Raw genomic sequence first — 12,861 nt, 5'->3', positions numbered from 1 at the left:
AGGAATCAACTACACAGATACCATCTGAATAGATAGCAGCAGGGGAAAACCGATGAGTATGTAGGTTAAACATGAAGATGCTGCATGCATTTACCAGTGTTCCCGCAGAAAATGCAGTTAAAATTATGCAAAGGGACTTTTTTTTAAAAGGCATAAACAAGAAAGAAAGAAAGAAAAGAAAAGAAAAGAAAAAGAAAGAAAGAAAGAAAGAAAGAAAGAAAGAAAGAGAAGAAGGAAGGAAGGAAGGAAGGAAGGAAGGAAGGAAATGGGAAAGGAGACAATAGCAGAAAGAGAAATGGCAATAAAATTTTGGAAGCTGGACAGCAGATGCACTAGTGATAAATAACTTCACAGAAGGGAAAAAAGCTAAACGCTTGCAGTGGAAAGAATTCCTACCACATAGTCTCTGAAAAAGCTCAGAAATGGTAGGCACTTAGTACCTGTGGACCAAGGAGAGTAGGAGGGGGCTAAAACAGGAGAATTGGTTGAAAGTCTGTATAAGACGTAGATTCCTCCTTACCAGGTGGAAGATTGGACAAATTGAATCAGAGGGTCGTTGAACCAAGGGACCAGTCACAGGTAAGGGCAGGAGTGCCAATCTGAAAATAGGTGGAGCAAATAAAAGCCTAACTTTTACTCTCCTCTCCCCATCTCTTCTCCCACTTGGCTCCAAAAACCCCTGCTGCTGGGCAGGAGACTATAGTCAGGAGACTGGAGGATCCTCTCTGAGGAAGCTGACCAGCCGCCAATTTACCCCAAAGTGGTGTCCATCACTGAACAAGCCAGGGCTCCACATTCAGAGCTTATTAGTGCCTCATTCTTAAAAATGAACAGCCAGCCAAGAATTGTGAGACACCTGAAGAAAACCTCTGACGTGAAAGACAGAAATCAAAGTAAACAAAACAGAATTCCTGGCAACATGCAAGAATATTTATATATAAAATTCTGAGAACACTAAAAAGAGCTCATGGAAGTTTAAAAAATTCATACTAGAAAATACAATACATAAAAATGCAATAGCAAACATGGAAGAAAACACTAAGGAAATCTCAAAATTAACGAATTTAAAAAAAGGAAAATTTGCAAGGAGAAAAAAAATTAGAGGACCAGTCTAGTACCATGTTTCCCTGAAAATAAGACCCAGACGGACCACCAGCTCTAAAGCGTCTTTTGGAGCAAAAATTAATATAAGAGCCAGTCTTATTTTACTATAATGTAAGACCTGGTCTTACATAATATAACGTAAGACCGGGTTTTACATTAATTTTTGCTCCAAAAGACGCATTAGAGCTGATTGTCTGGCTAGGTCTTATTTTTGGGGAAACAGGGTAGGAGTTTCACCATCTGGATAACAGAGGTTCCCAGAAAGAGAGAGGAGAGAAATAATTATCAAAGGATGAATACATCAAAGATATAATACAAGAAAACTTTGCAGGATAGATAGGAATAAGCGTTAGACTGAAAAGGGACACAGAATGACAAACATAATGAATTTTAAAATAGCCACACCAAGGCACAACATGACTGTATTTCAGAATGAGGGGTAAAGACAAAACCTGAACACCTTTCAGGGAAAAAAACACAACCATACAAAGAATCCAGAATCAGAACAGTACCAAACTTCACAATACCACTATTGAAAGTCAGAAGACCACAAAGCAAGGCTGAAAATTTCCATAACGATGATCTCAAACATAATACATTATATCTAATCAAAGTACCAACTGGTGTGAGGGTGGGAAGGAGACGATTCAGATACATACGTCCTCAAAAACTGCACCCCCTCTCATGGACTCTTTTTCATCAAGCCTCTGAGAGAGGCTCTACTACTGTATTTGAATGTATTGAAGAGAGATTTACACTTCTGCCCGAGTTCAGGGATGAATTAGTGATTGATACTTAGCAAAAGCAAAAAAAAAAAGAGAGAAAGAAAAGAAGAAGGAAGGAGAAAGGAAGAAAAACAATGACAATTATTATATTTAGGGAAAAATAAGGAATATAATCATAGTAATATAGTTATTATATCAGATGTTAATTTATTTCCCCCCGCGACCCCCCCCCCCGCCCGCCTTCTTCTGCCTCCTCCCTGCCCCCTCCAGGCTTGTTTCTCAGTCTAGTTGTGTAGGACACAGTTCCCTGGCCCATGCTGGTATTATGAGCCTTGCACTCCCCCGGCTGAGGCAGTCGGTCCCTAGCTCACAGCAACTCTCGCCAACCTCCAGCTGCTCATGGCAGCCCAGCTCCAGGGAGAGCTGTTGTTCACAGTCTTAGCTGTAGAGGGCGCAGCTCATTGGCCCATGTGGGAATCGAACCAACGACCTCAGCGTTAGGAGCAGCACGCTCCAACCACCCGAACTACCCGGATGGCACAATTTTTTCTTTTTTTTAAAAATAACATTCACCACTACTCCCTTCGGACTCATGGGGTGGCAGGTGGGACGAGGCTAAAGGCCTGGGAACTACATTCCCAGAATCCCATCAATGGGGTTGTGGTTTAAATTCTGAGAATACTAGTCATTCACTCAAGATCTGGAAGATCTTAAGAAAAGTAGATGCCACTACTGCTCTTCCCATAGCAATGAGTAGGTGTGTGGCTTCCGACAGATGACAGACATGAGTTTTGCAGCAGTTTCCAACATCCTGCTAATTGCGTGCTTTGGTGTTTAAGGCAGCCAAGATCATTAACGATAGCAGTTTTTTTACAAATCCCTGTAACGTGGCTTTCCCTGACCAATGCTCCCATGGCCTTTCAATGGTTTTGTAGACATCCAATATCCGCTTTGAAATACCAAGAATAGTTTTTCTAATTGAATCCTGATCTATAATATAAAAACATACAAAATGTTGATTTAATCAAGATTATGATATCTCTGTTATTAGGCAAATGGCAGGAAGGGTTGAGGGTGGATAGCAGCATAAGAATGCAAAAATCATCTGCCACAGTAGAAATTCAATAGATAATATCTAAGAATGGAAAAATCAAGAAATAACACTATAAGCATACTATGTAGAAACATGAAGATAATACACATCAGGAAAAAAACACTAAAGCAGTACAAGTGAGGACAAACAAGGAGAAATGGAGCAGCAATTTGTTTTAAGACTTGTGATACTATTTGACTCTTTCAACTATGTATGCTTACTATTTTGATTTAAAAAAACATTTAATTATGAAAAACCAAAAAATCCTAACACTGTATATAAGCAAAACCGAGCTTCAGACTGACCAAACTTTTTTTTAAAATGTCAATCAATACTCGATCAAAACAGGGCCAAACAAACAAAAAAATCAGCTTAAGCAACTTTACTTACCAACGTAGTTAAGGACAATAGAAAATCCCCAAAACACAAAATATTGAAAAGGCCATCATGCTTGATTCTAGAGCCTGTGTCTTGAATTCAGCTCGAATGGAAGCGGGCTACCTAATGTGACCTAAATCTGCCACAGCCTGGGTGTAACCAAACAATGTTCTCCACCCCACAGCTTACTCTACACCTCAGGTCAAATATGTGAGGAACTTGCGGGTCACTGTTAAGAAATCATGACCAAAATTAATCGTAAAGGTAAGCACAAAAATAGAGGGATAAATCTTAAAATCTTAAAAAACCTTAGCTCCTTTATAGGTCTTGTTTTCAATTTAATGCAACTAACTGAAAAACAGAAACAAACATCTGTTGTCAAACATCTTTAGAAGTTCTAATAAACTGTTAATTAGATAAAAAGGGAGATTACAAAGTGAACTGAAACCCAGTCATTTATGACAAAAACAGCTCTTCTCACTCTAGGCTAGCCATATCTCATATTACTAGCCCTCAACATCCATGTGCCATCCTTCATTTGCACACCCAAAACACAAAAGTAGAAAAGCGCATACAAAGAATAGTCAGAAGTAAACCCAGTGATAAGTCTCCAGTATGAAAAGGCCTAAAAGAAAACGTAAAACAGATGCTCCATGAAATGCTGATCCAGACTTCACATGGAGAGAAGTGTCATGCCTCATTTCAAAGATAATATATTAAGTCCCAACTCACCACAGAGAATCTAATAACAAAGCTGTGACTTTCACTGTCGAGGAGTCTCTTTTCTCTCACTCTAATACCCTTAAGCCATGATATACACAGATGCTCCTTGCTGAAATGCTAGAAAAATTTGCCCATTTTCATTTCTTGATCACTAGTGATGGACTGCTAAACCAAGAGTCTACTTTAAGTTATGAAAACAGGGCAAGCTGATCCAATTTCACAAGAAAGGTACTAAATCAAACAGGCCCATCTGGGCTTTAAGGAGGAGTACTGTGATTTCTGAACAAAAGTCAATATACTGAGAGATAAAAATGCTTTCATGCTTTTTTATAGTGGCCCTTGGGCTACTGATTCATTTGCATGCCCAACAAGAGTTATGTGAGACGTTCAGACATACGGCCTAGATGATGGGGATGAGAATATTATATTCACCAGTTCATAAGAACATCTGTGTTCTCTCTCTAGCCCCATGAGGCTTACAATAAAGAGTCAATATTCCCTGGAAATAAATGGGTTTTCTGTTTCCTAAATAGCAGGTCTGGCAAACTAACAATCCATAATCCCCATAATCTAAGAATTGCTCCCCAATAATCACTCATCTCTATACTAATTCCTAAGACCCTAAAATTTTAAGACCTAATCCAGCCACACAAGTTTAATTTGCAAGACCTAGAAGAAATCAAGACAAAAACAATAGGCTTTGTCCAGGGAAGTTCTTATAGAGCACATGCCACTGTATCAGCATCAGATTTATTTATGACACTGATGGTTTTAGCATCAACACTAGCCAACTAATATCTGTGGAAAGAACTGACAGAAAAAAATCTCTACTGTAAAGGTTGAACTCAAAATTCACTATGTTATTTATCTCATTTTTTTAGAGAGCTCACACTCTCTGAAGTCTTACCTCCTCTCTGTTTCTCAGACACGCTGGAACTTTCTTCAATTCTTCAAAATATCCATATTCTTTCCCTGCTCAGGACCTTCACCTATGCCATTTCCTCCACCTAGAATAGTCTTCTGTCCTCCCTTCATTCTTTAGGTTTCAGCCTTAAAAGTCAATTCCACAGGGACCTTCCTTGACTGCCCTTCTTCCCAATCAACCTGGGTTAGGCTTCCAAATAGTTCTCTCCACAGTATTTATAGTGAAAGCAATTAATTGTTTGTTGAATGGATTCTTCCCCACTAGACCAGAACTGTGTGAATGCAACGAATGAGTCAGTTTTGCTCACTGCTATGTCTCCAGTACCTAACACAGTGCTTGGCACACAGGAGCTCAAAAATTCTTGTCAAATAAATGAATTAACAGAGAAAAAAAAAAAAATCAGCTTCAGCAACTCTACTTATAATTTACCCTACAGTTATTGTCACACATATAAAGGGCCAAATATATATTATTATTCACTGGACCACAGTTTATAATTAGCAAAAGACCAGAAACATTTAAAATACCTACCAATATAGGGCAGGTACCAAATCTCTTCATTGCTTATATGGAATGACTGCCAAAATAAGTTAAAAAGTAGAGAGTACTAACAGTGTGCTACACGTGTTTAAAAAATACAAACCAAGAAATATATATATTTGTTTTATAAGTACGTGGTATCTCTGCAAAGGATCGTAAGAAACTGATAATACTAGTTGCCTCTGAGAAGATGAATTGGATGAGTAGACAGCAGACTACGAGTAGAAGGCAGACGATTCATTGTATACCCTTTTCACTTTTTGAATTTTGAACCATGTGAACATATTATCTATTTTAAAAATAAAAGTTTCTAAAGACACTCCTGTCCTTATTTCTAATACAGTGACAGAAAGAGAACAAACACCTCATACTTGGATCTTTGACGATAAACATCTTGTCTACTAGCTGAACACTGGGAGGGCAGAAGTAGAAAGAAGGAAAACTCACTTATCCACAAATCTTGGACAGTTTGCCCCATACTAGATTGAATCATTCTAGAAGAAAATTCCATGTTTTGTTTAAACCAGTTGTCCCAATCTGGACAAATGGACAATGTTTTCACAGTCAGAAGGGATTATTAGGAGGAAAACAAAAGGGGGATTATTGGATTCAGCATTTCTATAAGCAAATATAGTAGAGTGATGAATTTGTACTGAAGAAATATCATAAATACTGACTAAAAACAAATTATTTTCATTTAGGGGCCTCAAAATCTTAACGGAGCTTAATTTGAATCCACAGAGTTTAAGAAACTAAAATTTTTTTGAAAACCAATTATAAGAATGGGGAGGAAAGCTACACACATTCCTCAGAAATACAGATTTGCCAAACTTCAAGACACTTTTCAGGAAAGAAAGATCCAAGACTTGATTAAACACAACTCCAATAATCGTCTTTGTTATCAAGACCCTGGACCAGATTTAAAGTCTTTGGATCTAAACCTGTAAGTTTCCCAAACCTGCATATCAGGAACAGAATACTCTAGACTAATGATGGCAGGAGAAAGCCGAATCCAGGACCACCAACAAGAGGGTCTGTCTCGGGGTTTCCAGTGTTAGCAGGGCCACCGTCATATGCTATAAGAAATGATCTTCAGAATCCATCCCAAGACCTATTGGAGAGAGATATCTTCAACTAATTATCCCCTGAAAGACAAAAGGGTATTTATTTACTAAGCAGAACCCACTGAAAAGGGTGTTTACTAAGTAGCACTAAGTATTTAGTACAGCCATTCTAAATTGTTAGAGCTTTGCCTAGCCTAAATGACAAGTTAGAAGCCAATTCCTGGTTCTCTACTTTGATAATACATTTGCCTCCACAAGCCCTTTCCACACATTAAGCCAAAATCTTAAGAGATCTAAGACTGACACAGGCATTAGAGCAAATGTATCACCTTTTCCCCCTACCAACATTGTTTTTCTCCATAAAGTTCTATTCAGCCTTTTAAATACCCTTCTATAATATACTAAGAAATGGTCATGGATTTAGCCTATGGCTCCCCAGGCTCAAAGGCTTGGAAGTGAAAGTGGGGCCTAAGAAAAGTGTCTGAAATACTCTCTCAATGCCCTGGACTTTCAAAGCTAGACAAAGGCAATGATTCTGCATTTAATCACCAGATGAATTAAAAAACAGATTTGAATTTAGAAGAAACATAAAGGAGTGCAAAAACATTCACGAAAGAGTACTGCCTCTACTTCCTTGCAGGGCAGCTCTCAGGATCTGCCAATGAGCCTCATTTTGACACGGAACACCCCATCTACTCTAATCCGGGGCATATCCCTCAAGAGACAGTCAACCGGAATTCTGCCAACTTCTGCTCTGGAGTTGTGTGAAGAACAGTAGCAACAAGAGCCTACTTTGAGAAGGAGATCAACAATCACACTCAAGAAGAAAAGAACTTATTTGGCAAAGGGAAGCATGTTGCCAAAATGTTCGTCACAGCTTCAAGGTCCCGGTTTGTGTTTCTGCAACTATTCTTTGCTTTGACAGAGTCCATTCTCTGGCCCAGGAAGCCCAGCTCAGCTTCTGTCACACGCCCCATTTGAAGCAATCAAGAAGCCTTTCAATTTGGTGGTATCAAACTGTGACACACACAAGATGTCCACCAGCGACTAAAAAGGAGGAAAAAATATGTAATTTGCCGTTTGCACTTAGGACCGGCTCACGTGGAGCAATGGAAAAACATAATAGGATAGAAACAAACGGAAAATCATGGTTAAACAAGCAGGCTCTATATACCAAAGCCTCCCCACAACTCTGAGCCTCTGTAACTTATTTCAAAACCTTCTTAAAAACAAACCAAAGAGACACACTGCAGTCTTTTTGAAATTACAGCAAAATATTAAGCAGGTTTATACTCCAAAGTAAGTGTATGTACTTCAGAGCATGCAGCTCTGCAGAATTACTTCAAGAGCAACAGGAAAACAGACTCAAGTAGACCTGGTTAGTCTCCCAAAGGGCCCAAGAAGTCAAGAAAGAACATCTGAAAATTTTCCCTTCAAAAGGAACAGGACTCTTCTCCTCCCTTCTTAAAAATAAAAACTTGAAAACTCCAACATTCTCAACACCCTCCCCCTTCCCTGCGTTTCACCTTTGTGCTGACATCACATAACTAATCAGTACCAACTAAGGTAAACACTACTCTGATATCAAGTGTGAGGTAGAATTAGAAACTGCCCTGTCTTAAGCAAATCCACGTCAGACTTCAGAAATGCCCAGACTTTCAGGAACACTAAGCTAAGTAAGTTCACCTATGGGCAAAGTATTTAAGGTATCATGCCCAAAGGAAAAGCTAGAACAGGTGAGATTTCAAAGAATTAACAATAAAGAAGTTAAAATTGTCCACATGCACACTCGTCCCCACCAACTGGCAACAGGGCCAAAGTGACCGGATCCAAGTATAAATGCTCAATTGTCTAAAATATTATTTTTAGTATTTTAAAACTCATATTTTAAAATTTTCAAAGAGTTCATGAGGAAAATCAATGCTTATCAAGAGTAAAGTAATGGAAATTGTGTTCTTAAATTTTTTTTAAAGAGCAAAATACTCTGGTGGCTAGACTGAATTCTCTCGCATTCTCCTGCAACAGACTTCATTCACCCCTAACTCTAACTTCCCGTCTTTATCTTAATGGCAGCCAATACAATGTAACACAATAATATGAAATTTTTGGCCACTGAAAGTTGACCTTAAGAAAGGTTAAAAAACCGGACATGTATCAAATCAAAACCAACTCTTCTCTAGCACAAAAAATGCAGCAAGGCTGAAAGGAAGAAACTGAGAAAGACATGTCTTCTAAATATCAGTATCTCAATCTTGTTTTCAGAGGTTACTTCTTCGCATCCACTTTAAACATCCCATTTGGTTAACACAATCTTTTAGAGGTAGCGAAGGGCCAAACCTATATCTCAAAAGTGAAAAAAATGAGACAGTTTAATGACTTGCCCCACCGTTACTCAGTTAAGTCCACAGGTGGGCTAGAACAGTCCTTATTCCCTCAGGTTCTCTTGTAAAATGAGAGAAGTCACCAGAAACATTCAGTAAGTAAGTCCTTCAGAAACAGAAACTGTACGGCAAGAATAACAGCATGAAAAAGGAGGTCGATCCTAGGGGAGCCCAAAGCAGGAACAGATGATTGAAACCCCTTTAAAAATATGAATTCCAGCAAACACCAGGTCTTCCCCTCATCCCAGTGTTATTTTTTAAAAAGTTTCCTTCCTGATCAGTAACTCAACAACACACACTGCCCACGTTTAACGCTTTAAGATTTCTACCTTCCCTCCCTTCACACCACTCCGATCTGAACCCTCAACTCTAGGTTGTGGCCATGCCCATTTCTCAATCCAACCTCTAACTCAATTCTGATTTCTTCTCAACTAACGCTCTCAAGATTCCCTCTAGTGTAAGCAGTTTCCCGAGTCATCCTCTCAACCATTGGTTTTCACTCCAGTCAGTCCCCAAAATGTAACATTGGCCTCCTCACCTGGAGCATCCAGTTAATTACCTGTTCCCAACAAGTCCTCCCTCCCCATCTCTCTTTTTGCGCACGGTTACCTCTCGTTCCTCACTCCGAGTGACCGTCTTACTCACCTTCCCCAATCTTTCAGGATCCCTTATTTCCTGCCTCTCAATAACCTTCCTCCCCATTTTCAGTCAGCGAACGCCCCACACCAACTCCCGACCACTCCTCCCTACTTAGATTTGCCACGCTCCCTCCTCCAGGTTCTTCAGACCCAGACCCAGTTCTCCCCTCCCCTCAGGCCCCGCCCCAAGGACCCCTCTCTCCCTCAGGCCCCTCCTCCAATACCTCGCTCTCCTCAAGCCCCGCCCCAATCCCCCTCCCCCGGATCTCCCTCCCACTCAGGTCCGCAGGTCATCTCAGCTACGGACCCAGCCTTCCTGGCCTCTTTCTGACCTGGCCGCAGCGGCTCTAGGAGCGAATCCTCCGCCACCTCCGCTCCGGCTTCGTCCAGCTCTGCTCGGCCCCTGCCCGGCAAGCTCCCTTTCTCGCCGCCGCCGCCCCTTTTGCCAACCCGGAAATGGATCTGCTCCCACCGTCCCCAGCGTCCACGAACAAAATGGAGGCGGGGGGGAAAGGAGCAAGGAGCAGGGAGCGAAGGGACATTACACGCATGCGCCCCTGGAAAGCCCGCCCCTGCCGGTGCACGCAAAGACGGAAGCGGTCCGGTAGCCACCATCTTGAGAAGGTCGCAAGAAGTCCACCTACCAGCTATTATAAAAGCAGGATTTGCAACTTTGGCTGCAATTGTAATCACCTGGGAAGACTTAAGTAATAGTGATGCCTGAGTTTCATCTCAGAGATTCTGATTTAATTGATCTGGGATACGGCCTAGGCGTCGAGACTTTTAAAACTGAGCAGATGATTGTAATGTTCAGGTGGAGAATCACTGAGCTAAACAGGGTCTTGAATATACCTTTTTCGTCTTTATTCCACCACGCTCTACACACACACACACCCCCCCCCCATAAATGTCCTTCCCTAATTTTGAGTTAAGGAATAACCTGCCTCAGTCAACCTTGCAAGGGCCCGGTAGTCAAGCTCCGGTTGTCATAGCAACAGAGAGGCAGGCCCGCTGCTAACAAGTCATCATGAACGTCATCTTACCCACCTGACCCGAACGCCCGCAAGCACTGGTCTCCCCTTTCCAGGGTTGGAGGTTCCCCAGCTTCTATGGCTGGAGGATGGTACTGCGGATTCTTCTAGCTGCTTGGGTCACGAAGAGGAATCCTGTGCCCTCCCTGGCGGGGCTGCTGTTAACTCCGTTTCAGCTGACTAAGGATTTCTCCATAGCCCACCCATAAAAGTGCCTTTCCACTGCAGCCAACCCCGTTGCCTTGTATCCTCAAAATGCTCTTTAGCTCTCTCTGTCATCCTTCTTTGCGCTGACTTGGTTCCCACTACTTAACTACCAGTGTGCCCTTGGGCCTCAGCTACCCTATCTGTAAAATGGGGCTAATAGTTCCTGTGCCGACTGTTTCATAGGGTTGTTGGAAGGCTCAAGTCAGGTAATGAGTGGGAAAGCATGTGATAAACCAGAAGTTATTCTTTTTGTTTTCCTTCTGTTCTGCCATGAGTAGTGCTGAGCACCGCCCACTAGTCAAGTAAATGTCACCGCATTCATTGAGTACCTGCTGTGGGCCAGGCACTGGGCTAGACACCAGGAGGTGGCTGCAGAAGTGACTACGACAGAGCCTCTGCCCTCAGGGAACTCGCTGTGTGGTGGGCAGATTGGCATGTAAACAGCTAGCTGAGATAAAAGTCAGCATGTGATTAGTGCCATGGGGACATATGGGCTCTGGGACATCAGGCAAAGGCGTGATTAATTCCTGCCAAAGAATGAGAGAAGGTTTCGTAAACTGTTTTAAACTCAGCTTTGAAGGATGAGTACAATTTTGTTATTAATCAGAGAAGGCAAGGAACACATTCCAGACATAGGGAATCAGTGAGTGCAAAGATAAAGATTTTCAGGTATATAGTCCTGCATGCCTGAAGTCAGGGTGATTGCGCCAGGGAGATGGTGGGTCTAAACTCCAAGGTCTTCAACCTCATTTTCATTCTGTCCCCTCCTAGCTCACTATACACTGTGCAGACCTGCTTTCTATCACTGCAACACAAAATGGTCTCTTAAGGCCTTTATATTGGCTGTACCTGGCCTCTTCCTCATTTTTCTGGCCTTCGCTCAAATGTCCCCTCCTCAGAGGGCATTCCCTGCCCACCATAACTAATGTAAACCCCATTCTCTATAACATCACTCCATGATAATGGCAGCCATTGGGGTGGAATACAGGGGCATCTCACCCAGACCTGGGGAGATAGGCGTGGGCTTCATAAAGAAAGTAACATCTAAGTGAAGCTCGATGGGTAAGTAGCAATTAGTCAGGGGCAGAGGGGAGGGAAAGCATATCAAGGCAGAGGGAGAGTATGTGCAAAACAAGAAGAATCATGGCACATTCTAAAAAACTGAAAGCATTTTGATGTGGTTAGAGCTAGATTTATGGGAGAGGCAAGAAATTAGGTTGAAGAGGTAATCATAACATCTGACATTTATTAGCCCTTACCATGTGCCAGGCATTGTCATAGCTCACTTAATCCTCACGATACCTTTCGGAAGTGGATATTATTACTCCCATTTTACAGATGAAGAAACTGAGACACAGCAAGATTATCTTGCCCAAAATCACACACCTACTAAGTAGCAGAACTGTCTGCAGGGTCTATGCGTGCCAAATGGCCCTGCACTCTACCAGACCCAATGTCCCTTTATTATAACTATGTTGTAACTCAACTTTACTATCCCAAAGTGAAATCAACACATAAGATAACATCTGATTTCAAAAAACATGATTTCAAAAAACAAATCAATATAATGCCTTGACCATAAAGAAGACAAATAAGAGGAGAGCATTTCGCTATGCCAATGCTCAGGCACCACTACACTGGAAGATCTATCATACAGTAGAGGCGTGCACTCATTCCTAGAATCATTAAGAATGTGACAGGAACAAGTGCAGACTGAACTAGGGGTGCTGTATTGAGCTGCATTGTCATTTGTGATAATGATTTTCCAAAATGGTGGACAACTCTTGTTAAAGTCCTGAACACAATGGTTGTATTCTTAGAAAAAAACAGATTACATTAACTATGTGTAAAAATATTTCATATTTGTACTTTCCTTTTCTGACCATATGATAGGCTAAGTACCTTGGAAACCTTCTCTCTAAAAACAATTAAAAATCCTACATAAAAACATTTTTAAAATCTTAAATTCCTTAATGAAAAAGTAAGGAATTTTCAAAGCAAAACAAAGTAAATGAAGGCAGGGGACACACAGAGAAGTAAGTGGAACACTGA

The 12,861-nt window shown here is 41.2% G+C and overlaps 1 protein-coding gene across 6 annotated transcripts in view; it reads right to left on the bottom strand.

The window, feature by feature from the left end:
- WIPF2 (WAS/WASL interacting protein family member 2) overlaps positions 1-10,087 on the bottom strand; it is a 38,935-nt gene extending 28,848 nt beyond the window's left edge. Inside the window, exons 1-2 of one of the 6 annotated variants that reach the window (XM_019747704.3) lie at positions 9,904-10,087; positions 6,447-6,633 (exon numbers count right to left, since the gene is read on the bottom strand). The gene's annotated coding sequence lies outside the window, so the exon portion shown is untranslated. Of the gene's footprint in view, positions 1-4,930; positions 6,412-6,446; positions 6,634-9,578; positions 9,733-9,903 lie in introns of those variants that run through there. The other 5 variants (XM_074320670.2, XM_019747707.3, XM_019747702.3 and 2 more) reach the window with 5 other exon arrangements.
- Between the last annotated feature and the right edge of the window lie 2,774 nt (positions 10,088-12,861).

This window comes from Rhinolophus sinicus, chromosome 12 (assembly GCF_057876585.1).
Source record: "Rhinolophus sinicus isolate RSI-liver-muscle chromosome 12, RSI-T2T, whole genome shotgun sequence".
Classification (NCBI taxonomy): domain Eukaryota; kingdom Metazoa; phylum Chordata; class Mammalia; order Chiroptera; family Rhinolophidae; genus Rhinolophus; species Rhinolophus sinicus.
This window is presented reverse-complemented; position numbering and strand designations above follow the sequence as displayed.